Consider the following 22,541-nt stretch of genomic DNA (forward strand, 5'->3'; position numbering starts at 1 on the left):
TGCCGTCGCTATTTCGCCGACTTCCTCGGCGAGGGATGCAAAACCAAGATCACATATGCGCGCTGCACGCGAGGGGAGGGGGCCCTACGAGAATTGCGCGCCCGCGTCGACGCAACGAAGGTGGGAGGATGTCAACAACTTTCAGAAACTTGTACGCGCTGAAAGAAAACAGCGCGGAGGATCGCGGCCGCTTTCATTGCCCTTTCATCAACCACAGGAAAGCATGCTTCGCAGGCACGCTGACTCAGTAGTAGCGAGCGCCTTCTGCGCGGAAAAGGTACCTCACTGCCTCACAACATGTTTCTATATATATATATATATATATATATATATCGCTTTTATCTCGTTAAGTGTGCAAAGTAACTATCGGTGCTGAGACAGCCTTGCTATTCATGATATGTCTCGTTGCGAAGTTCCCGCTTTACAATGGCCTGCCTAATCAAGTAAAGGCTAACAAACCTAAATGGCCTCGTATAGTTTGGTCTATTTAACTAGCTTTAATGGTGGAAGCGCCCAGCAATATCTCGGAGAAAAAGCAGCCACTGCTGGCAGCTTTGTGGGGTGTACAAAAGGCAAATATGTACGTCTGAATACCCCCTTTTTGCGTGTCCTTGTTGTTTAAAGCATCCTCCTCGCACTTTCGAAGACGCTAGACCCCATCGCCTAGTGCCACCGGCTACCCACCAGTTTTTTGTTTTTGTTTTTGAATGGACAGAAGCTTTCTACCGACCTCTTGCTTGGCTCTTCTATAAACGAATGCTTGGGAAACGGACCACATGAAGGCTTTAGTGAACGAGGTGTATTTAAGTTGTCCGGCGGTGGAACGAATCACGGAGCCACCAGAGGAATAGGTTGGTGCAAGACCACGTGCCTGCACTGTTAATGGGGGGGAGTCACTTTGTGGAAAGGGCTCTTTGTCTTCGTGGTGATGGGCGTCGTCTAAGCAGTCAGTTCATCACTTACAACACTCAAAAATAAGAACTGATCAGTGCGAATGCGCGTGATTTTATATTGAAAGGGAAGATTAATGTGATTGAGCATGCACGCTCACGATGATGCTTCTGACAAGGCCCAACCAAGAGACCCTTTGTCTCAGGGATTTAACCTTTGTCCAAGAATGAAAAGCATATGAAGTAATTCAACCAACATATACTCAAGCTCTCGCAGAGCTTTCAAATCGGCAACCGGTTCATCACCGCTCAACAGGTGATGCGGGAAAGACAGCCGCCCCCACCTGGCTGGCTGTTAGCAGAACAAAGTACGGATGCTCCTGGCATGGCACTGAGATGCGAATGAATGAATGAATGAATGTCATTACTTGAGGGTTCAAGGTGCATTAAAGTTATAAACTAAAGGAAACAACAGCGGCCACTACTGTACGCAAACTATGGACCTTGATGGTACGGAAGAACTGCTCATCCATTCTTGCAAAATATCCACTGAAGAGGGTTGATCTCCGGACCTTCTCCTTAGAGCTACCCATCTCAATAAGAATTATGCCTGCACCCGCTGCTCTAAATGCAACGCACAAAGTGCAGCATTTCAAACCCATATTAGACGTTGTTTAATTCAACTCATGCGCTGGTCATTTCAATGGAATCAAAATCTGTATTTAGATGGGATCAAAATTCAAGGACGCCTTTATCAGCGCACGGCAAATTACCCCAGCTGGTCGAAATTAATCTGTAGACATCCACTACGGCCGACATGTCTCTTCGAGATGTTAAACTCCGTAATTTACCGCTTCACAGTTGTGTTACAAAAGGGGCCGCTCTCAAAAAAACCAACAAAGTCAAAATGATTTGCATATGAAACACAATCGCATCTAGCAAAGAACGAGGACTTGCAGCTTCGATATCTGCCGAATAGAAATGTTAAGAACGATAAAAAATGAAAAAAAAAAAAAATCTAGGAAGCACTTAATACTTCTTAGGGTGCTGTTAGTCGAAAGCCGTCTTTTATATATTTTATTTTTGATTAATCTTTATTTTTATATTATTTATTATTTTATTATATTTTATTATTATGTTTTGTAATATCTTTAGTTTAACCACTGCATTCATAACTGGCTTGTTATGTGATTACTGGATTTAATTCTAGACTTCTGGATTGATCTACTGCCTTTCTGGATTCGCTTATGGCTTTTGGCTATTGTTTAGGCAATGTTTAGATATTTTAGCCAATTTAAATCAATTTTAGCTTATTATGTGGCTACTGGATTGAATTCTGCAGTTCTGTATTTATTTCTGACCTCCATGGATTGCCTCATGGCTTTTGGCCATTGATTACCCAATGTTTAGATACTTATCTATTTATTTTTTTATTTACACAATACTGCTGACCGAAACGGTCCAAGCAGAAGAGGGAACATACGTTTGTTAATAAGCATTATTCCTTGTTAACAAATGTATTTAAAACAAGACATATACCTACACAGCCAGTTTAAACAACGTTAGCTTGTTATGCAGCTACTGCTGGATTGGCTATGAATCTTTCTCGTTTGACACATTCCTGCGGACGCCACGCATGGGCCAAGAAGGGTTTTCGCATTAATGAAGGGCCAGAACAAGGCCTATAAATTCCCTAAATTGCCTAGGATTGGTTGTGAACAAAGCTTTGGGGGAATAATATCCGTTTCTTTGGTGGTACAGATGAAGAACAAGGTCTGCGACGAGAATGGCGAGAATAATAGCTTCAGAATGGGTTTAATGGTCCGGATTAGCAACGCCAGGGGCGGCGCGCACTTATTGCAGGACAGTTGCGATGACACCAAAACGACGAACAGCCTTCACGGCAACCTAGCTCAGTGCAGTCGAACGCGCGCAAGTATTCACCCCGAGCAGAGCAGCGGCGAAAGAATTTGGCGTCATTGAAAAAAAAAAAAAAAAGGAGGGGGGGGGGGGGGGGGTGCACGGATATGAGCTGTTTCCCTGAAACATCGAAGGAAAGTGCCCGCGAGGAACACAACATGGAGCTGGAGGATACTAGTTGGAGCGCTGTAAGGCTTGCAGCGTGTGCATGACCGCAGCGCTTACACTATTGACACTGTGAAACAACGACTGGTTACTAGTACTTCCGCTTTTGGGTGACGTATCGAGCAATTCAAGGGTGTTCTGTTTTGTTACGCCAGGTTAATGAAAGGAGATCGTCTGAATGTTCGATTGCCCACGATGGGGGCCCAAGTGAGTCGGAAGGCTGATACGGCATGTCTGGTACCAATTGTATACTGCTCGCGGGCAATTAAAACAAAACGTATATACTTCAGTAGAAATTAATTTCTGTCGATTATACACATGGGGCGGCCTATCGGAGCAAAAATGTGTTCGTGTCCCGCGCCGTATTGGTGCAGTGCTTAGGGCACTCGACTGCTGTGTCCAAAGATGCGGGATCGAAACCGGGCCGCGGCGGCAACTTTTCGACGGAGGCGAAAAGCAAGGTGCCGTGTGCTGTGCCATGTCAGTGCACGCGAAAGGACACCAGGTGGTCGAAATTTACGGAGTCCTCCACTACAGCGTCTCTCATAGACTGAATTGCTTTGGGACCCCATAAACCAAACCAAAACATTTTTGTTTATTTGAAGCCGGTATTTGCCCAAATTCGGCAAAAGTGCGGACTGTATTTGAGGTAAGCTGATAAATATTTAAGAAGTGTAGCTTGCCTTTAGCTTGCCTTTAGCAACGTCAAATGCATGGACCTTCTACGAAGATTAACTGCGGCAAACTAGTGATTTGACACGTTATACTAGGAAGGAAAGGGAAGGAAAGCGTAGCAGGGGGCGGCAGAAAGTTAGGTGAGCGGATGAGGTCAAGAAGTTCGCAGGGGTCAAGTGGATGAAGCTAGCACAGAACCGGGTTAATTGGAGAAATATGGGAGAGACCTTCGCCCTGCAATGGGTATAGTCAGGCTGATGATGATGATGATGATGACTAGGTTTTGCCACGGCAAACCTCAGTAATTTTTTAACGTAATATTTAAGCATAAGTTTTTAACGTCACGATACCAAAGCAGATATTCTTAGTTCTGCCCTCGACAGGCTTCTAGTTTTTTGCTATTAATTTTCAAAAACGCGGGCCATTGGTTTTCTATGAAAGTTTGGCATTTTGATTGTGAGCGCAAAACAAATTCTAAGGCTCAAAGTTTTGGTATGCTCCGAAAACTTAGATGATTTATATTGGCACGGTGCGCAACAGTATCTTATAATATTTTACGCTTGTCCCCGAATGCTGGACTTGCAGTGGACCGTCCGCGCGCTCGGGAAGAACGCAAGTGGTCTGCTGTTCAAAGCAGACTGGTCATCAAAAAAGCCTTCCTGCTTCAAAGAAAACCTAGGCAACGAAGGTACGAGATTATGTCGGCGTCTGCCAACCAAGGATCCTCGACCTGACAAAAGGCAGAATAGCAGCTATTCCGCGTCGAGGCCCGCAGTGGCGTTTGTGCACAACTCTGTGCTGCAGGCGAAGATCGACACTTAGACATGTTGCACAACGCATCGAGAACTTTTCTCCTTGCGACAGGAGTAGAACATGCACTCCGCAGTCCTCGCAGTGCCGTCTGTGTCAGCCAGAAAGCCCGACACAAGTCCCTCAGGAAAGTCCGAATGAGCGGCGAGAAGCTCGATAGCCTTGCTGATTGACGTTGACTTCACCGTCGTATACACTAGAAATAGGACTTTATCCTGGCTTCCTAACGAAACACCTCTTTTCCAGACGTTGCGGAGTGCGCTGGTCTCCTTATAAAAAAAAAAAAAAGACTCCAGCCGTCCCATCATTCATCGTTCATCGTCACCGTTTACCGCACACCCCAGAGCCACCTTGAGCGCACTGGGGGCGAAGTACCTTGACTCGAGCCGGACATCAACGCCATCGTGGCAAATATGCCCTTAGTTAGTCGACTCGCGAGCTCTGCTGAAACGTCATAGGCCACGCCGCTACACAAAGTACACGTGAAGCTCCGCGAACCGCCACCTGAGGAGCGTCGAACGTTTCAAACACGCGCCCCGTCAAAAATAACACTACAACAATTTTTTTATTGTCACAACAGACCTTTTGGGTCGTTTTTAACCGCGAGCCTGTTGCGACAACATACATTTATTCAGTAACATCAGAATTTTGTGTCGTTACAATAAAAAGCACTGCCGACGTACAGTCTACAGAAACGTTCTTAAAAAACTACAAAATTACAAAAACAACCACACAACTACAGAAAAGTCTCACGTTACGGCAGAACTACAGAACATTTTTCTCGTATTCTTGACACGGTTCTATACTTATTTTTTCGACTGGGACGTATTTATACGAATACATTTCCTTTATCCCCGTAACCAATTGTCACGTGAACTGTGATATCGATATTGCTGTGCTTCCAGAAGCCTGAAACCGTACATGGCGAAGAGTGCTGTTTTAGCGAACAGGAACTACCAGAGGCTCGACGACCGAACCACTGGCATCACGCGGTGCTCTGGTCCGGCGATATTCAAGCCAGAAAATAAACAGTGAAGCTTTTTGCGCACTCCTCTTGCCGACCGAGTTATCAGAAGGATAACGAAAAACACCAGAAAAATTCGCGCATTTCGACAGCATCGACTCGTCAGTGTCGTATAGGTGGCAGCTCTGCGGGGAGCGAAGTGTGGGTTGCTGCGAAGGGTTTTTTTTCTTACAACCTACAGACGGACGCAGTTTCACTGCTACTTTATGCGACGGCAAGACAAAAAGTGCGTTTCTGAAGCAGTGACGAGATGGCTCGAGCAACGGGGCCAAACGGCCAGCCTCAAGGCATGAATTCGTGCATCTGTGGCCGACCACTTCCTATAGCGGTCGTCCGCATGGTATGTAAGCACGAGGGAGCGCTCGTCTATGATAAGTCTAATCCCCTTCCCCCCCCCCCCCCCCCCCCCCGTCAAAAAAAAAAAATCTTTTAGACCAACACGCCATACTTTTTACCAAATGTTAGAACAGTAATTCTAACGATTTAGTATGTAAATGGTTGCAGATAGCAGTACTCGTGCTAGTACTACTGCTACGACGAATAAACGTTCATTAGTATACTTGTGCTCCTATTACTTCCCTATTCGTGAGAGAGCTCGGCCATGCCCCGTACTCCGTTAATGTCTACTGCTCTTGCACATGTCCCCACCCACCACTTGTAAGGTAATCAGCAAACCGCGCCGAGCTCTAGCATGAACTCTCCGTCTTGAGGCGGCAATCCAGACCTGGGTCGTGAAATAAAATTTTCCTCTTTCACTTTTTCTTTTTTTTCTTTTTTTTTAAAGCCTGCTAAGTCTGGCCTATAGCCAGTACTTGTCAAGGCAGTGATGTTTTCTTTTCTCGTCCGGTTCTATAAGAGCACTCTTAGTTAATTCCCTTAATAAGCCCTTTAGACGCTAGGCCTATAAACTTTTTGCACGGCTATTTTTATAATCAGGGTCTTGTGCTAGGACGGACTGTACGTACATGATTTGCTTCAAACAGCAATTTGCTGCAATGTGTATTTCAGTTATTCTTGGAACGCAGAAAATTATTGGTATCCTACGAAAATTCTGACCGCTCCTTCTCGTGAAAAGCATAGTCTCAGCAACGAATGTGTAATGTTAATCTAACTAATGCGTTTAATGTGGCGCACCCTTTTTACAAGCGGTAAGTCGGCCTCACATCAATGCTGCATGTCAGCCACGGCGGAAACACTGAGGACTAATACAAGGTAGCCCGTATCGATAGGGCCGCCACGTTTTAATAGCAAGCCACACTGCTTGCGTTAAGCGGTGGACTCCACTTGCGAAAAGATTTTTCTATATTTTATTTTTCTCGACAATAATTGTGCCTTTCGCTGCATGGCCAACGACGACATGAGTAGAGAGAACCATCTAATCCTTTTTTTTTTTCTGAGAACGATAGTTGCGTAGAGTTACCGCCAGTGTCCTTATAAAGCAAATTTATATGGGTAGTTGTTTGTTTTTTTTTTTTTATTTTTACAAAGCAGTATATGCCAACGTGGTTCCGTTCCAGCACTATACGATGTGTATGTATTTGCGAGGAATTAAAATCCCATTTCAGCCGCCTTATTCTCGTTTTACTGAAAGCTAGTGACATCATTGTTAGAGGGACTCTAAAGAGAAGTCTTTCGAATCATTGTTGTCAGCAAAACTCGATACTTCGGCCTTTCCTAGCTATGTTTTTGGATTCCTGGACGGAATATTTTTTTAGAGCACGGCTTTTAGCCGCCCGTTCCTGGCTTGAACGATGTCGGCACAACAAGTGGGAAGCTAAAGTGTGGCCCAGCATTATATTTGGCAATGATCAACCATGGAACGCAAGATTCTGCTCAGCCTACCGCAATCCGTCGTGGTCATCCGGAACGCAAACGTCTCGAGTAGTCTAGTCCCCTTACGCTATCACATCTCAGGTTTAAGTGCACCCGGGGTATTGTAGGCATTGCAAGCTATTACAAGCACTGTAAAAGGTACTGCTGAGGCACCTGGAAACTGAGGTGAACAAAGGTGGAAGAGGGGAATGTGGAATTGTAGGGGGGAAGTGAAGGAGAAGGGTAGGCGGTGGAGGAGGGCTTTGTGAGCGAAAAATCCCCACCATGTCTGTGACGTAATAGAAACATGAATATTTCTCTCTCTCTCTCTCTCCCTCTCTCTCTCTCTCTCTCTCTCTCTCTCTCTCTCTCTCTCTTGTTTTTTGCTTTTGCTTTAGGATATCACGAAAATAAAATATCCGGCGAGGTCCGCACAAGTATCGCGTTTCCGAGTATCGTAATCGGGGCCCAATTTTTTTTTCCACCGCTCTGATTCCAATTCTCAACGTTCCGATGACGTTCTCACAGCAAACAAGACGAAAACACTGGCTACGCAATTGCTGGTGTGTAGACGGTGCCGGTAAATAGGAGGACCGGAAATGTAAGCTAACATAGGCCGGGCGTTGCAGACGTTGCTACATTTTCTCATCAGTTCAGTTCAGTTTAGTCGTTCAGTCGTGTCCGACTCTTCGTGACCCTATGGACCATGTCACGCCACGCTTTCCGGTCTCTCACTATCTTCCTAACATCACATAACTTCATCTGCAGTGCCTCGAGGATGCCATCTAACCAACGCGTTCGCTGCCTACCCCTTCTCCGGCGACCCTCAACCTTTCCCAACACCAAATCTTTCTCCAGCGACTCCTCTCTTCTCATCAGATGACCAAAGTAGCTGAGCTTTAACTTTAAAATTTGACCCTCCAATAAGCAGTCAGGGTTTATGGTCGACAATATCGACTGATTTGATCTTCTGGCAGTCCAAGGAACTCTCAAGAGTCTTCGCCAGCACCACAATTCAAACGCGTCAATTCTTCGGCGGTCAGCCTTTTTCACAGTCAAACTCTCGCATCCATACATCACGGATGTATGGATCACTGCCTTGTCGTGGCGGAGGGGCTTGCGAAACTCGATGAAGTCGTGAGCTCTGCTGTGTAGGGCCACCCAAGATAGACAGGTCACGGCAGAGAGTTCTGACAGAATGTGATTCACTGGAGAAGGTAATGGCAACCCACTCCAGTATTTCCTGCCAAGAAAACCCTATGGCCAGTCACATTTTCTCATACTCAGGTCAAAGCGCCCACCTTGCGCAATAAGTTTTTGTCGCCATCTGCAGTCGTATCACTCTAATTGCACCGGCATCACCATGGATCCTGTTACCTACTCAGAAGCTTAAGCCGTATGGAAGCACTCCGGACAGTACCGCTATGAACACAGACTCATAAACCGTGTGGTGCATTATATATATATATATATATATATATATATATATATATATATATATATATATATATATATATATATATATATATATATATATATATATATATATATATATATATATATAACTATATATATATATATAGATAGATAGATAGATAGATAGAGAGAGAGAGAGAGAGAGAGAGAGAGAGAGAGAGAGAGAGAGAGAGAGAGAGAGAGAGAGAGGAAGCACTGAAATCAAACTGGCCGCCTGTGTCACCGCCGAGCTCAGAACTTTTATTTCCGACATTTGTTTTTGTCGCCTTGCTTCTGCGATAAAAGTGCACTATATATGATGAAAAAACACATTTGTTCTGACAGCCTGACTCCGAACGTTTATGCACATTTGTCACCCTCTGATATGCCCGCAAACATATGCGAGGATGTAGTCAGCTCTGTATTTATGAAATTGACCTGCATTGAGGATAGCTGCATTCCATTTCTTTCTCTTTTCTACATCATAATACGTTTCATTTCAGTTAACGTTCCCCTTCGGCGAATGCGAAGTGGAAAGGTATAGACACAAGGACACTTCAATTCCTCCCCAGTTTGGCACGCTTCATAATTGTCTGTGGAAGCGGCTGGTAAACGTGCTGCCCGCTGCCGAGACCAGGCGGTGCCTGCGTGTTCCGTCCGCGATTGCCGATGATTCAAATACCTCCGCAGCTGCCCTCAAATTTAGCATTATCAAGTTTCATAATCATTCAGTGAATTGCTTTTCTTTTACATCTCCTAAGCCTAGCAGCAAGCTGATCCCCATTCTGAGCAAATGTTTTCAGTTTGATCCCTCTGGCGAATTCAAGCATGCACGTGTGTGCAGCTTGTATCCCGGCATTCAATTACCGCCATGGCCTTGCAGCTCATGATGGCGCGTGTCATCGTGACAAGCACCCGATAGGTGCCTGTCGTGCTCAGTAAGCAAAGAAGTAGTACTTTTCTGCCACTGGTGTCGAGTTCGAGCAAGGCGTTTGAAAACACGCCGATGTATGTTGCTAACACAAAGTCTTCCGTCTCGATATAGAACCGCAAGGTTAAATTCAGATGCGGCTTATTGTAAGTATTGGAACCCAGTGGATAATAACAGTAATCTTGTTGCGTTTATTCACTTTCATCTTCTGTACAACGACTTCTTTTGCCCTTGAATTTTCGCTAAGGCAAATCACCAAGGTAAGGTAGGTCTTATAAGGTACCTTTTTATTCCCCCTTCATACCTGAAGAAAGCGTTTTGTACGTATTACCAGGTAATATTTATATACATTTTATACACGCTATGTTAATACGCCGCTCACTGACCTTAAATCCGTACTTACGGAGTTAGCCGAGGTCATAAAACCGCGATGACAAACAAAGACGAAACAAATGGAGACGCACTTTTGAGGTGCTTACTTTCCTCGGCTACGATTTCTTTTGCTTGAGTAATTTATATAAAAGATGCACTGTGGCCTGTCCTCAATTTGATCATTGACAGCTTAATGTTCGGATAAGCTATCAATGAGGGCCTGCGACTTCTCTTTACTCACCGTAGCTATGTCTTGAAAGACCCTCCATAGCTTATTTCACTGCCGCAAGTGGTGTGGCAGTCTGTTTTAGATTAGTATACTTGCCTATATTTGACAGAGTGGTGCGATAGGAAAGTTCGCGACTGGTGTGCGTGGGTGTCTTGTAATTACGATCGCGCGTGTCATTGTGACGTGCCTGTCGTGCGCAGTAAGCAAAGACCTAGAAGTACTTCCCGCCTATTGGGACCAAAGAGACCTGATTCCCTCCAATTCATTCCTTCAGTTGTTTAGACTCAATGAGGCCTGGAATAGGTGCGCTTAGTTACACGCTCGCCACGTTACACCAGATGGCAGGGATGAAACATGGTCTCAATACTGCGCTGCATTACTATTATTAAAGTGAGAGCTTTACCAGCCCCATTACGCAAACATCCGTGGCCTCGATAGTATACCCCAATACGCCTTGAGGTATCCACACAAACAAGTGTGACAGATACCGCGCCTTTCCCTTCCTGGCGAAAAACCTTTCTAGGCTTATGGTGAAAATATCCCGTTGACGAGATTTGTCCGCGAGATGCGTCAGCGAGATTCCGCGAGTGGCGGATAGTGTGCATTTCATTTCCTTTAAACCAATTATAGAACGCCGCTGAATTTTGACACGTTCAACGAAACGCTGGTTGTGTTCGACAAGGAACGCGCGACCTACCGTGTGCAGAATCAACGCTCAGGCTCTCGCATAATTCTCCAATGGCGATTCTGCAGTGCTCTCGGAACTTTTTATTTATTATCATTATCATCATCATCATCATGCCGTCATCATCTGCTTCTAAATTGCTTGCTTTACATACGGCGAAGTGCTTACGCGCTCAGTAATGGCAAGTGTTACCAGCATAAATTAAGTATCACCAAGCGACACTGTCCAAGTGACACCCTTATACCGAAGCGTCATAACGCACAGCACTTGACATGAAGCGTAGCCATCCGGCACAACGTTTATAACCATCCTCTAACCCCTTTCCCCTCGCCTCGACGTAAAGGCGGGCGCGTGAAATTCGTCCGAATTGCTCGAAATTCGAGCGGCGCCAAGCCCAATCAAAGCGAGGGCGCGTCCTGGCCAACGGCGGACAGGCGAACGCAGCGCGCGCTGATTAAACGATTTCCAAAGAAGCCCGAACAGCGCATACATACATGGCCTCTTAATACGCGCGGTGTAGCTCTCCCGCCATATGCTGCGTTTAGGTCCGTTCGAAGGAGGCGTATGAGCGAAGCGCCGAGAGTAATTACATCGGTAGCAGAGAGGCACGCCGAAGCAACCGGCGCGCGCAGCCTGCCCCGAGCTCGTTAACGTCGCGCGGAGCATTCAAAGTTTTCGCGCGCTCTGGTAGTGCAGCGCAGTCTAATGAGGCGCGACAAACAGAGATAGCCAATTTATGCCTCCCAGATGACATCGTAAATTGCAAACGGCCGCGCCCAGAGCATGCCGGCCGGAGCGCGCACGGTCGCGACCCAGCATTTTCCACGCACTCGACGGCAGAAGAAAAAGGCCCGTTCGTGGGCTCGCGGCAGCCGCGCGGCGCTGACCCCATAAAAGACCGAGACCCGACCAAGCCACCGCCGTTGCCCTGAAGATGCACCCGGCTGATATACTTTACTGCGCGCGCCGCGAAGTCCGCGCGGTGCTTGCGCAGCCAGGCCAGGTGTGCACTGAGAACGCTTGGCCTTGCCGGAATCTCGCGCAGATAAAAGAAACACAGGTCGTCTCCAAGCTGAAGCGGCATCTCCTCTTTACCGCTTTGCGAGCTCGGAACCACGTGCGTGCGCGCCAACTGCGGCTTTCTTTTTTCCGCGCGGTAAAGCCAGGCCCCCGCAAGCAGCAGGGTCGTTACACTGCGGGCCACTCCGCTATCCGAGCTGGCCGCTTCCGCTGTCACGGCGACACAAGTGTTATAACGGGGAGTCGGGAGCGCTTGTTGTCGCGTACTGTTGTTATTGCTCGAGCGTCGGGCGTGACCGCGTTGCGTCAGAGTGGGCTCTCGATTGCCTAGGAGGAAAGAAAAAGAAATAAAGAAGGAAGGCGTTCGCAAGGAGACAAAAGACGCGGCAGATACACGCGCGCAACAACGGTGGCAGTAGAGCTTTCCCCGCGCCGTCGCCAACTGCAGCCCCTGCACTCATTTAGGGTGTCTTCTATACCGCACGCGTTCTTTCTATTCTTCGTATTCGCCCAAGATCTTCAGGATATAACATGGATTACATATACTTCTACTTACGCCGATAAGCATGTGACATAGGCTTAGGCGTTGATACCTATATAAAATGCGCGCTTTTGAAGTAGACGCGGGATAATTATTGCTGTGCAGATGAGCTCTGCATTGCGGACGATAAAATGGGGAAAACTTACAGTGCATCAAAACCCTAAACCCATGCCATTTTTTGAGAAATCCATAAACTCCCCCCCCCCCCCCCCCCCCCGCTGCCTGAATCAGGCGCGGTCCCTGTATAAGGTATAGAATTCGTGCGATCAACAGATGGCAGCCCTACGTAAGGTATGACAAATTATTTGACGGTCGCTAATTTCTCCTCTAATGCCCGCGGATATCAGTTATCCCTCCTGGAAAAAAAAACAAAAAATGAGGTAACTTTTTCAACCCGAGAGCGTTCGTGCCCACATTTCGAAAAAAAAAAAAAAAGCCCGCAGGCGTCACAGACCGTTTCAAGCCTCGGGGCTTTGGGAAATCACGATTATATGCCTCTCGGGCTTATAGTGCGGAAGCGTTAGTAACCCCATGTTGGCAAAAAAACCTGTCCGGTGGCATCGGCGTTGAAGCCTCGCAGCCCGGAATATCACGAGCATGCAACTGACAGTGTTTGTTGGCACGTGACATTGCCGACCACTGATAGGTCGGAGGTGCACTGGCTCGCCGGGGTCTAGTTTTCTTTTTCTCATGGAAGTCATGAGGACGTGTGTCTGGCCTGCGGGTCGTGTGAGGTTGCCAGACCAGACGGCATGGTCGAGTTCAAGGGAGCTGCCAACTCGGGCAGTTATCTTCGTATACAAGTGTGAAATGCGAATCAAGCACACGGGACTGTGTATACCACCCATTTCAATTCTTTCCGCCTCGAAAAATCAAGAGCATGTCTCTGGGAGGTGGCATGAGATTGTCTGCGTTTCTGAGAACAAGGCTATAATATATATGCGTTTGTATATACCATTTAACATTAGCTCGAAATGTCCACGTGAAAGAAATGTGGACGGCTACAGGACATCCTACGGTCGTCCAAGTCATCGAAATAGAAATTTGCACCTCGCAATAAACGATTCAGAAAAGAGCATTAATGTCTCTGTAACTTTTTTACAGAAACAAAGTGGCTTGTTAAATGAGTTTGTTGAACATAGTTTTAAAACAGCGCTAGAACACGGACAGATACAGATACAAACACACATTGTGCTGAACACACATCAACGCAATGCGTTTGTCTTTCTATCTGTCCATGTTCTGGTGCTGCTTTAAAATAATCATCTTGACATAGACGATGAAAATGTTGTATAGTATGTTAGTTTATATATATATATATATATATATATATATATATATATATATATATATATATATATATATATATATATAGGGAGAGAGAGAGAGAAAGAGAGCGCTTGACTGGTGAACGGTGCACCCACCAGTCACTGCCTTCAGTCAAAGCAACGGCTTTAGCTGAAGCTCGCGAGCTCTTTACTGAGCCCAAGAAACTGCTCGACAGAAACGGAGCAACATGATGTTGATCAATACAACGACGCAAAAATTCATGACTTCCAGCCATCTATACCACGTATAAAGTGCCAGCGACATTGTGAAACTGGCACCGGTAAATGTGACTTGTGTACATCCTTCCGAACACCGGCCATACCGATGCAAACGCTCAGAATGGGCCAGAAATTCACACGTGGCCCAGGCCCGCCATAGCGTCAGAACGGTGCAGCAAAATATTATTTTTCGTCGCAAACAAAGCGGCCGTCTCGAATGGGCTCGAATCGTCCCGTCGAACGGTGCGAGCTGCGCCGCGAAATCCGCGTAACCTGAATCAAGCAAGTCGTCGTAATGGTGCTGCGATCTGCTTAAACAAGCGCGCTACCAGCGGCGCTCGGGATGGGTGCCCTCATTATTGATGTGCCAGTCACGCGCGCGGAGACATTGTTACGGCGGGACTTTATGGCGGGGAGATGGGGGGATATTTTAGACATAACGATAAACGCACGTTCTCAGCGTCGTTAACGCAGCACAGTACAGGTCATCTGTGAAGATGCCGCGCATTAATTTTATTTTTTAAATCGTAGCTCTGTCTCATACAAAACCGCGAAGACAAGCGTGGGTGCAGCTGTTCTGATTATAGCGGTTGATCCGAGCTCTCGGGCACTGTTCTGGTAGTAGCAGACTTGTAAACGTTACAGAAAATAAGTAACCAATTACAGTTACAATTACTCCATCCGAAATGTAATTGAATACAGGAATCAATTACAGCCCCACAAAAGTAAGTGAACAATTACAGAAAAGTCATTGATTACTTCTGCGTTATTTTTCTTCAAGTAGTTTATTCATATAATCCAAGTGTACAGAGACGACAAAGTAACTGCGCATTGCGTGATACACCGCTAAATATTGTTAAATTTCGAAACGCGCTGTTTTTCTATGTTATCGTCGCTAATCCTCTTGCGTTTCCTCATGAAGAGGTCCGCAGCTACGCTAAACACCTCCTTTATATACACTGCAGGGAAGGGCGGTATTATGGCGGGTGAAAACCAGCTCGTGGTAGCGCAAGCCTTCGAGGCATGTGTCCTGTAAGAAGTGCCGCGCCTCGCTACTGTCGCACTCTGGTTACGTGTTGCGGGTAGGGCCAACAAAAAGCTGAAAAATCCGCCTGTAGGCGATTTCTCAGGAACATCAGATGCGGCCTCTGGCGTCGGACCACACCATGGACGGCAGTCGGCTGTTCTACAACGTAAAGAACGCTTCTCAAAGTCATCTTCAACCGAATCTTCATTTCCATGTACTTGATTCCAGACATGTCATCAATATTCTCCTCGTCAAGGGCTTGCAGCTCGGCGCCAAGTGCTGAATTAAACTTACAAAGCTTGGAGCCTCCACAACTGAAAATGGCTGCAAATAGCCGACGACAAGGTTTAGGACGAGCTTGCCGAGCTCGGATGAGACGCAGCCTTCTTTCCAAACCATGGAGGAAGGAGGACTTAGGAGAGGCTCTGACGTCATTTTTTTTTTTTTTTTTTTTTTTTTAAGCCAGCGTGGCCGCGCCGCGACCGGACGCTGCAACATCTCTCTCCTCCTTTACCCTCCGCATTCTCTTTCTCCGTGACGCTCACGTACTTAGAGCCCTTAGCAACGCTGTTGCTAGTGTCCTGAGTTTCCATAGCAACAGCGTCACCGTTGCTAATGGCCCGACTTGGCTAACCGTAAATTTTGACGTCACTTCCGCCACACGTTCTCCAATGCATTGGGAATGTCAAGGGCCTCTCCTAAGTTGTTTCCTTCCTCCATGTTCCAAACGATATATTCGACAAGCTTTGGCTGCGAACCTGAATCCTCAGAAGTTGTCCGCTTTCGCACTAAATGTTCAAATTCTAGCAAGTTGCCTTAATGTTGTCGCTTTAATGTAAAGAAGCAGTACCTCATCTTTACACTTCTCCTTGTGAATCAAACATGACATGAAATAATGAAATGAAATGAAATAAAATTTATTTCAGCAGAATCAGGGTACATGTACTTGAGCAATTTTTGTTATTACATCTGCTGAGGTTCACGGGGCAAAAGGCGTCTATATGGCGCCTGACGTTGCCTCGTGACCTTTACGCACGCTGCGCGGCGAAGAACAGCGCCAGTATTTTCTGAAGGGAGATTTTGTAGATCAGAGAGAAAATCATGTGAATTTCAGTCTTCGAACAGCCAACATGGCACAGTCTCTAACAACTCAAAACAAAATAAAGAAATAAACATAAGTAATAAAAGCAAAAATGGAGCATCGACAAGGAACAGCCAATAACAACAAAACAGTTTTACACATTCTTTGGTGACGTTGCAGGTAACATCAGGTAGCAAACGTTATCAAGGTATGACTCTGCAACAGAACCCCGAATGATGAAAGCGAGTCCTAGTTCTAGGTTAACATGCGATATGAGCCAGCTCGTATTGGTTGCCTAATTGTTGTTTCTTGTTCCCGTTTTTTTTCTTTCAGGTCTTGATAAAATGAATAACGCTGTCACGACATAGCTTCGAGAACACATTTGATATTAATCTGCAGCCTTTAGCAGTAGTGTTCCTTTCACTTTTTTTTTTTTTTTTTAAGATTAGCGTGTTTTAGAATCGATTGCGATTGAATTCAAGTTTGGAAACGTGTTTAGTAATAACGGTAGCTGATAATCTATCGACTCCTCGCCGTACGTTGTTCTGGACCATTGCTTTACGTATTTTCCTTCTCTTAACACATAACCACAGCCTAGTCGTCTGTATCTCGTAACAAAATGTATTCCGTGTGATTTTATATTTAAATACGGGTAGTTTGCAAGGCTCTGCTGAAATACATACGTAATGCGTAATACTGCATGGGAATGCATGTTTATATCGCGATTTGTTTGCTATAAACCGAATACACTTCTTTTGCAGGACATACAGTTTTTCTAAGTTATGAACCTTAACCTGCTGGGGATACCAAGCGTTCTTGAAACATTTATCCGAAGTCCTGATACATGGTGTGTAAAGCTCAGATGTCCATGAAAGTACACTCCTGGAATCTTATGTACATCCACTCTATTAAATTGATGGCCCTGAAATGTTAACTTATATTATGTTAAATAACTTATTCCTGGCTCGAAATATTATATAACTGGTTTTTCTACATTAAGGTTTCATTTGTTTGAAGATAACCATGTCGACAGAATACAAAGCCACTCATTTGCCGTATCCATGCATTGCTTTCGCAAGATCGGGACCACTGAAAAATACATATGTGTCATCTGCGTACAAAATAATGTTAGGCGTCTGCGGTATCATTAAAACATCGTTTATATAGAGAAGGAACAGTAATGGTCCTGAAATTGAATCCTGTGGCACGCTATATTTTATGACTTGCAAACTTGATTTAACGTTACCAAACCCAACGTACTGGAGCCGATTCTGCAAATAACTCTCGATTAAACGTAGCGACGTTCCACGAACACCGTATTCCAGTATATGGAAAAGAATGTCATGCTTTATGGAGTCGAAGGACTTTTTGAAATCTAAAAATATACCTACTGCGTTAAGTTTATTTTCAACATTTGCAATTATTTTCTCTTTTAAGTTTAAGAAAGCAGATTCCACTGGTTTACTTTTCTGGAACCCGTACTGCTGAGGTTTGATGACGCCCTTGCTGTATGTTGATTACGTGCTCCGCTATCTTTGAAACTTCCGGAAGTAGGGAAATAGGACGGTAGTTCCCGAAATTGTTCTTGACGCCTCCCTTGTGTACCGCGCTGATGCGGCCAAACTTAATTTTTTTTTTTTTTCAGGAAACAAACTGTCACGCAAGATACAGTTACAGATGTGTGAGAGGTAAGCGCAGCAGGTTAGCCACCACTTTCATTGGACGAACTGCTATTTCATCGTACCCGCTTGCACAGCTGTCCTTGAGACCTGCACGGATTCAACTTCATGTGGCGTAGTCGGAGATAAAACTATTGAATCTGCCAACCGATCATCGAAATACAATTCAGAGTGGGCGCTATCGCAACTATGCGTAATTCCCGACGTTAGAAAATGAGTATTGAGTTTTTCAGCCAATGTGGAGCCTGAATAAGCAATGCCATCAATTATGAGTTCTTGTGGGCAGTATGCGCATTTTTCGAAAGAAGGGATTTCGTTGAGGGCAAGCTTTTTCAGGGCAGCCGTAAACTGACGCAAACTTCTTAAGATAATATTGTGTACGGGCTTTCTTCAGATCAGCATTAAGCTTGTTTCTAATCTTCTTATATTGCAGAAGTTTACTCACATCTTTAGTCCTGATAAATTCCTGAAATAACCTGTCTCGATTATTGATTCTTTCCAAAAGTTCTCTTGTAATCCACAGTTTTCTAGCTTTGCAACATTTAAAGACTTTGTCAACAGGAAATCCTGCTTCATAGAATTTAATCAATTTGTCAAGAAAAGCCTTGTACTCATCATTGGCATTTTTAATGTTTAAGACTTCTCTCCAGTCTGTATTGACAGCATGCTACCGAAAAGAATCAATCCATTTTCGCTAATGTGTCGTTGATGAAGCAGAGTTCGAGGTGCCTGACCTTGATTTTGACTAGAGTGGAAACAGAAAAAAGGCACGTGGTCGCTAATACCAGCTACTAGGACACCTGCATAGACATCTCTTAAACAGCTAGTAAAACACAGATCAATGAGCGTTTCACTTCTGGCGGTTACTCAAGTGGGTGCATCAATAACATTTTTCAGCGCTGAATGCGCTGATTCAAGAAGTGCAATTGATGATGAGTCTTTGTACAGTACATTAATGCTAAAGTCCCCCACCACAATGACGGGAAGACCTTTGAATGTAACATATTGCATGAAATGTTCAAAAAAAGTTGATAAACATGGGAAAGGATCCCCAAGGTGGGCGGTATAACACGGTTATAATAAAACATTTGGAAGTGATTGTCAGCACTTCGTAATGAATGGTGACCACAAAGTATTCTTCCAAGACAGTATAACTGAATGTATTACTAATGTACAGTGCCACGCCACCGCCCCTCTGATGGTCGGGACAAAGGGCTTCACATCTGTAACCCTGGACAGCATCATGTTTGTCAGTAAACCATGTTTCAATGATGTTAAGTAGCTAATTATTCAGTTCAGTTCAGTCGTTCAGTCGTGTCCGACTCTTCGTGACCCTATGGACCACGTCACGCCACGCTTTCCGGTCTCTCACTATCTTCCTAACATCACACAACTTCATCTGCAGTGCCTCGAGGATGCATCTAACCATCGCGTTCGCTGCCTACCCCTTCTCCGGCGACGCTCAACCTTTCCCAACATCAAATCTTTCTCCAGCGACTCCTCTCTTCTCATCAGCTGACCAAAGTAGCTGAGCTTTAACTTTAGAATTTGACCCTCCAATCAGCAGTCAGGGTTTATGGTCGACAATATCGACTGATTTGATCTTCTGGCAGTCCAAGGAACTCTCAAGAGTCTTCGCCAGCACCATAATTCAAACGCGTCACTTCTTCGGCGGTCAGCCTTCTTCACAGTCCAACTCTCGCACCCATACATCACAACTGGAAAGACCATAGCACGAGTTATACGGATCTTGGTTGGCAGACTAATGTCTCTGCTCTTTACTACGCGGTCAAGGCTAATCATTGCTCTCTTTCCCAGAAGCAGGCGTCTCCTAATTTCATGGCTGCAATCTCCTTCCGAGGTAATCTTGGAGCCCAAGAAAAGAAAATCTGTCACAGGTTCCACTTATTGTCCATTGATGCTCCAGGACTTGATAGGGCAAGGCGCCATGATCTTTGTCTTTTTAATGTTTAGTTTAAGCCCAAACTTCTCACTCTCTTCTTGTACGCGCATCAGAAGTCTCTTGAGTTCCATTTCACTTTCTGCCATTAAAGTGGTATCATCCGCATATCTAAGGTTGTTGATACGTTTTCCAGCAATCTTCACTCCAGCTGAAGACTCGTCCAGACCGGCCTTCCTCATGATGCACTCTGCATATAGGTTAAATAGGCAGGGCGACAGTATGCAGCCTTGCCTCACCCCTTTCTCAATCGGAAACCAATCAGTAAGACCATGCCCAGTTCTGACTGTGGCCTCTTGCCCTTCATAAAGGTTCCTGAGGAGACAGATGAGGTGAATTGGAACTCCCATCTCTTGGAGAGCTTGCCACAATCTGCTGTGATCTACGCAGTCAAACGCTTTCGCATAATCAATAAAGCAGAAGTAGATGGGTTTCTGGAACTCTCTTGCTTTTTCCATGATCCAGAGCTAATTATACTTCTAGTTGTTTACTACGCAAAATTTGCGAGTTCAGATAAAAAACTGATAGGATTCTACGCAGTGGGTGTAGGCGGACGAGAGCATATCAGCGAATGCCTGTCCGTCATAGTAGCCATATTGCGGGAAGGCTGTGACATCGGCCAAATGCATTAACAGGGAATTTGCGTCTTTCGGGTAATATTGCTGAGATCATCTTCAGTCTTTATCTGGAAGGTGAGTTCGCCTGCCCTTTTCCTAATATAGATTCTGCCGTTCCTTTGCCAAGAAAATTCGTACCACTTCTCGGTCGCCCTTGTTTTGTCTAGGCAATTATTTTGTGGGCTCAAGTTATCAAGCAGTCTGATGCCTGGTACCGTTGTCAACAAGAGAGTGACCGTTTATCATTCTATTGGTATTTTAGCGTACGTGAAGAAAACCGCACTAGCACTGGAGGGACTTTGTCAGGTCTGCAAGGAAGTCTCTGAATTGCCTTCACGTATCGCGCCGTTATTTCCGGGATTTCTAGCTTCCGTGCGATAGTGTTTAGTTTTGTTAGCAAATTTTCATCTTCGGTATGTTCCATGTCATGAATTTCCAGGTTCTGCCTACGGCTGTACTGATTGAGGTCATTATCTCCCTTTTCAGTTCTTTAATTCCTTGAAAGAATGCTTCCGAGTCCACTTTGTCTACCCTTTCCCTCAGTTCAGTTATCTCTTTTTGTTGTTCTGTGGCAAGCTCCCCATCGCTTTCATATTTGTCCGACAAGAACTTGACATTCTTTTGAATTGTTTCCAGAGTTTCTTTCATGGTTATAATTTCCTCGATTTTGCTCAGGAGGAGGAGAAGGAATCCAATTTGTTTTGTTCGTATTGGCTAGCCTCGCCACAATGTCAGCGTCAATGTCACGCTTAGCCTTTCCAGTGTTCTGGCTACCTCTTAACTTCGAGGCTGTGCATGTTGGATACAGCCATGACTTTCCTGTGTCAGGTTTGGCCTTTACGGGTGCCTTTCCCACTCGTGCGCAATTCCCGGCATGGTATGTGAAGGCACACTCAGAACAGGTTATGGCAGTGGAATCTTTCTAGATAGCTACGTGACATACCAGACAGATATCAGCAGTGTCCTCATCAGACATCACAACAAGTGCACCAGCAGCAATAGCAACAGCAGCAGCAGCGGCAGAAAAAAAAAAAGAAAGACTATTGTTTTTTTTTTTTCGCCGAGATTGTTAACCAATGGCAGTCTGAAGAAATTCCTAAGCACCACATTTACCACATACGGTAGTACGGCGTTCAAAAATGTTATGCGTCTATTATTGGGCAGTAAAGAAGAAGGTTTATTGCTCTAAGTAAAATCCGAAAGAAGAAGGTTTATTGCTGTAAGTAAAATCCGAGTTTTTACACGCTTAAATATAATCGCATGTACCGGTATGCGTATGATTATTATAATGAATTGATTTGCACAGATATTCATCTGAGAAGTACGTTTTAACATTCAGAAAAGTAAAAAGCAACCGAAGAACACGCGCACTTCCAGCTAAATTCAACGAGCGTAAGCAGTTTAAAAGTGAAGAAAAAGATTTGCGTTTATTACGTATTACATCCGTGCACGCACGTGTAAAACAAAAGTACATTTTCAGCAATTTCTGCGATTGCATTCGCTATGCATTATTGTTACAAAAAACATCTAGATATGGTGACACCACCAAAGACTGAGATCGCGGAAAGAGCAACGCGCGAGGCAGACAGGCGCATGCGGCCATACCATTTACTGGAATGGCACAGTCACTCGTACTTCCCCTCTATGCCTTCCAATTATGCACGAAGAAAGCTTTTTTACAGTATGATCACCGTGTCACTGCACCCCCTTGTACAAGAGAGCGACCTGCTGAAAAGCAAATGCGCTATTGTACCGGGTGCACTCACTTTTACTTGCTTTTAAGTTTAAAAAGGTAACTGATCACCAGTAATCGATTACATATAAAGTAACTGAATTACCAATAACGTTACAGCTTGAAAAAAGTGATTAATTACAAATTACATAAAAGTAATTGATTACAAGTAATAAATTACTTGTAATGCGTTACGTACAAGTCTGGGTAGTATTAAACCCTTGACCTAGACTTTCTCTACGCACGTTACTAGCTGCGAAATGAGACGGACCCCAATGCAACTTCAGCTGTGTTTTCCTCTGACCGTCGTAATGCGGCCCAATTGCGCTACTTGAATTACTAAGCTTTCGCTCTGTGCGGCGCATATAA

Source organism: Amblyomma maculatum, chromosome 1 (genome assembly GCF_055883805.1).
Source record: "Amblyomma maculatum isolate TAMU_Amacu chromosome 1, ASM5588380v1, whole genome shotgun sequence".
Taxonomy (NCBI): Eukaryota; Metazoa; Arthropoda; class Arachnida; order Ixodida; family Ixodidae; genus Amblyomma; species Amblyomma maculatum.